Source organism: Sander vitreus, chromosome 13, assembly GCF_031162955.1.
Source record: "Sander vitreus isolate 19-12246 chromosome 13, sanVit1, whole genome shotgun sequence".
In the NCBI taxonomy this organism is placed as follows: Eukaryota; Metazoa; Chordata; class Actinopteri; order Perciformes; family Percidae; genus Sander; species Sander vitreus.
In genome coordinates, this window is record NC_135867.1 from 17,642,588 (window position 1) to 17,645,790 (window position 3,203).

The 3,203-nt window shown below is 38.2% G+C and overlaps 1 long non-coding RNA gene across 1 annotated transcript; it reads right to left on the reverse strand.

Annotated features, from left to right (window-relative positions):
- Positions 1-2,018: 2,018 nt before the first annotated feature.
- On the reverse strand, positions 2,019-3,060 carry LOC144527912 (uncharacterized). Its single transcript, XR_013502855.1, has 2 exons — positions 2,834-3,060; positions 2,019-2,404 (listed from the first exon to the last, which is right to left on the reverse strand). It is a non-coding gene; the product is annotated as an uncharacterized LOC144527912 (long non-coding RNA).
- Between the last annotated feature and the right edge of the window lie 143 nt (positions 3,061-3,203).

Sequence of the window (3,203 nt, forward strand, 5' to 3'; positions counted from 1 at the left end):
CTTTCCATAATTCACAATATTCTCATGTTACAATGTACTCCACACTGTAATTTTCGACAAAACTCCAAATGCCACATTGATGAAAATGCGTTGTACAAAAAGTAAAATTTCAGTGTTTAATGAATTAAATTTTTTTGGAACCTACTTGATTACGTTACTGATTAGATTATGAGTCAGGATATATGTAGGTTATACGTAGGTTATATAGATTTAATTTTAAAAGCAATTTTCCTGACACTGCCCACAACACTAGTGAATTCCAGATGGGGCTTATTAAAAAATGTCACCACAGAGATGTGCTTTGCCTCCAAGGATATTTATAGGATTCATTATATAAACCTGATCACTGACAGCAGCCTATGTGAGTAAATCATGCTCCTCCTCACTGCAGCTGCAGGTTGTTCTGTCAGCTCCTGATCTGCGCTTTAAGCGCCAAGCTTTAGGAAATTATCTGCCTTGAGTATTACTTGGCTACATTTTTGAGTAAATGTCGCATATTTAGCAGAATGTGGAATGGAGAAAATATTGCATCAGTGTTCATGCAGCTGCTGGAACTGATAGTGTTTGAGACTCAAGACCAGATAAAAGCACAGGGGCATTTTGTATGTAACTGAGAGCTATTTTTATCTTTAATTAGAACATTTAATGCATTCTTATCTATGGTGACTTACAATGAGGGAGCAGGTATAGGTTCAGTACTTTTAAAGGACACGACAACAACACACATGGTTGTGAAAGGACACACTGGCTGTTGTAGAAAGACTGTGACCTTTCTGTTCATTGTTGCACCCCACTTTGTTTCTTTCAAAACACCTGCTCTCCTATGGAAGCGGACTAATCACGTTAATCCAGGTGAAATGTATAATCCTTTGTTCATTTCACCTGTTAAATCTACTTGAATTTGCTAAATGAAAGGTAAGGGAAGGACTTAAGCATCATTTGGATCCTACGTCTCTCATCCTCTGTGTGTGTGTGTGTGTGTGTGTGTGTGTGTGTGTGTGTGTGTGTGTGTGTGTGTGTGTGTGTGTGTATCCAGGGCCAGATAAATGTTAGGGCTGACCATGTTGATTGGCTGAAGGTACAAGGGACAACTGAAGTGTACAGCAACAGATGGTTTACAGTTAGTGAAGTAACGCTTAACCATAACACTCACTTTTTAGTGGATGACATAAACACAGCTGGCCCAAAGCACAAAGCTGTGGTTGCGTTGGTCCAAGAAACAAAAGAAACTTGGATATTTGAGAATACAAAAGACATTAATTGATCAAGAACTTCCTCTCTCGTTGGATTTAGCATGTTTCTGTGTTTGTGTGTGTTTCTCTCAAATCCAAAGGCTTGTGAATTTGGTTAATAGTGATCCGGAAATGGTGATATGTTTGAGAGTCTCCATGTGTTGGACCTGCGATTGACAGCTGACCTGTCCAGGGTATTTCCTCTCCATCAGCCAAATGACTGATGGGGTTGCTCCACTGTGACGCTGACTATTCATAATTACAGTCACATGTACGGAAGTCATAAGCATGGGCAATTAATGAAATAGTGGTTGCTGCATGGGAGGATTAGATTGGATAATGTAACAAAAAAGAGATCTGAATGGAATATATATGTCCTGAAATGATAACATCTAACAGGCCAATATTATCCAAATGTTGTTTTTTGTCATGCTTGTTATGTTGCCTCAGATTTAGGAGCATTTTGAGACTTTTCTGTACAAGCCATGTCTCACTGCCTCTGTGTAAAGTGTACAGTGATCCTTAGTGTCTGCTGTCAGGAGTCAGAGCAAAACCTGCTTAAAAATGTTTGCATGGCACTGCTGATCATAATTCACATTTGCATTTCTCTTATGTGTCGATGTTGGTATGGTTTAATCACGTCTCTCTACTGTGCCTGCAAAGCTGGTGAAAAATTGTTCTGTCACTTTTTCTTAATATATTTAAAATCTTTAGAAGGTCTCAAATGATTGTAAGCAACAACAAAAAAACACATTTCAGACACAAATTATTTCAAAGCTCCATCTGTCCCAGAAAATATAATTGCAATTTATTTAAAATATCACAAAAGCCACCTTCTGATGTGAATAAAGGGTTATAAGGGACACTTTCTTCTCGTTATCATTAGGTTCTCCATTCGAGTGAACACTGTCACAGAACAGCCATATTACGCTTTGACAAGGAATCGACATTACAGGGGTTGTCAGGACAACCAGCCATGATTCACAGAGCCTCAGATAGGCCTCCACCTTGGGCTTGAAGCACTAGCCATGAGTCTGAGCAGATGCTGTGCCAGTCAGCCAATCACAGATGAGATAGAGGAAAAAGATGACATCATAGGCAAATTAGGGCAAATGCAGTGAGTATTTTGTTTGTTGTCTCCGCCTGCTCTTGAACCCAGAGTCACTTTTATACTGTGAAAAAAAAAAATTGGCAGATCAGTCTTAGTGTTTAGGAAAATATTTGGTTTAAATATTGGTATCATTTCCAAAGAATTGGAAATAGATATATACATAAACATATATAATAGGGGTAACAATGTCGCAATACAGTAAATTAAAATCATAGCAACAGTACATGTTCTGCCAGACTACCTCTCAAAGAAAGAAAACTGTATACTTATTGCCAGAATTAACAGATGTGTATTATCTCTATTTTGAGAAAGATAACGTAAAATTAAAGAATCCCCATTCCTACACAAAATAAAAGTGTACTATTCCATTTACCACAGATAAATAATAAAGTCAGGATGCATGGTGTTTGCAATAAACTTGAAAATGTTTAAAAATGCAGAGATTTCAGAATGTAATAATATTTTATTATATATTTCAAAATGTACTTACTTAAATGCTGTATTGTGCCATGTGATCAATACATTGTAAAACTATAACTTCTAAAAGGAACTAGTGCATCAAACACAGCCCTTTTAAATGCTTTGCCAGTTCGAATTTTGCACATATGGTAAAAACAACTTTGCAAAGCCTGTTCTTGTTCAGTTTGCAGCCTCCGTGTAGTATTAAGAGGTTAGCAAGATAGAACAGCCCCTGAGCTAGACCTGTAACCCCTCCCTCCTGGCTTTCTCACTCATCTGGTTTGTTCTGTTAAACAGAAAACCAACTCTGTCTGCCCGTTGGCTGCCTCCTCCCCCAGACTCGCTTCCTGCATTGATATTCAGCCTCTCAGCCAATGAGCAAAGCAGGGTGGATGACATCA